Here is a 1,467-nt window from a genome sequence, read left to right as displayed (position 1 = left end):
AGTGATACTGCCTCGGAAACCCAAGGAGGGGTCGCTATGAGTCGGGGCCGACTCGACGGCACATAACAACAACAACAACAACAAGTAAGTCTCTTCCTATTAAATTAACTGGGGTAATATGACTAAAGGACCTCTGGTGGCATAGTGCCTAAGATATTTGACTGCTAACCAGAAGGCTGGTGGTTCAAACCCACCAGCCACTCCTAAGAAGGAAGGTCTGGCAATCTACTTCCATAGAGATACACCTCAGAAACCCTGGGAGAATTCGCTATGAGTCGACTTGACAGCACTGAGTTTTGAGTTACCATGACTAACTAGAAAAGGCTGTAGATCCTCCATAGGACTGAAAGATATGGGAAAGGACTTAGAGTGGGCTAAAGTTTGTTCCTGATTAGCAACCCCCACAATTTTAGAGGCTTTGGTACTCTAGGGCAGAGGCTTCTGTAAACATGCAGGGTTGATGCAGGATAGGGTGGTACCAGTGTCAATTAAAACTTTACCTGATTCTCCAGCTCAGCCCCCTCACTAGCTATGTGACCTTGAGTAAATTACTTCACTGCTCTCTGCTTCAGTTTCCTCAACTATAATGAAGATAATAATAGAATCTACCTCATAGGAATTTTGAAAAGATTAATGAGTTAATCCACATAGAGTATGGAGAATAGTGCTGGGCATACAGTATTCAATAAATATTGCTCATTATTATTGTCATTATTAGTCATTGCTGAGATAGTACTGGTTTACCTAATAAAACATAGATGAACATTTTATCATAAAAAGAATATAATAATACTGTTTCCTTCAAAGAAGTAAACTTTTTCAGTGAATACTGGCTGAAAATTATGCCAAAAGTATAACCCTGTTTATGCACAGTGTCATTAGGTTTAAAGTTTACAAAATCTGATGAGTTAATATTGCACAGAAATTTTCACTCTGTAATAAGTCCTTCATAATAGGAAAATAAAGATAAAAAGAAGTGGAAAGTAGCTAAAGAGCAAAGAGAGATGTGTAAGGATATGTTGGAAATTAGATGGACTTGGCATACAATGATTCCCTCTCTCCAAAAAAGTGTTCTGATAAAACCAAATTACAGATGTTGTTGTTGTTAGGTGCCATCGAGTCGTTTCTGACTCATAGCAACCCCATGCACAGCAGAACGAAACACTGCCCAATCCTGCGCCAGCTCCATGATCCCTGCTTTACTTGAGCCCATCATCACAGCCACTGTGTCAATCCATCTCGTTGAAGGCCTCCCCCTCCACCCTACCAAACATGATATCCTTCTCCAAGGAATGGTCCCTTCTGACAACATGACCAAAATAGTTGAGATGAAGTCTGGCCATTCTCACTTCCAAGGCGCATTTCGGGTGCAATTCATCCAGGACAGATCTGTTAGTTCTTTTAACAGTCCATGGTATTTTCAGCATTCTTTGCTAGAACCACAAATCAAAAGCATCAACTCTTTTT

At 40.4% G+C, this 1,467-nt stretch overlaps 1 protein-coding gene across 1 annotated transcript in view; it reads left to right on the top strand.

The window, feature by feature from the left end:
* The window catches only part of TENM1 (teneurin transmembrane protein 1), a 720,277-nt gene that overhangs the window by 245,584 nt on the left and 473,226 nt on the right, over positions 1-1,467 (top strand). The gene's annotated exons all lie outside the window — the stretch shown is intronic.

Source organism: Orycteropus afer, unplaced genomic scaffold (genome assembly GCF_000298275.1).
Source record: "Orycteropus afer afer isolate SDZICR_OR568_19922 unplaced genomic scaffold, OryAfe1.0 scaffold00337, whole genome shotgun sequence".
NCBI classification, from domain to species: Eukaryota; Metazoa; Chordata; class Mammalia; order Tubulidentata; family Orycteropodidae; genus Orycteropus; species Orycteropus afer.
This window is presented reverse-complemented; position numbering and strand designations above follow the sequence as displayed.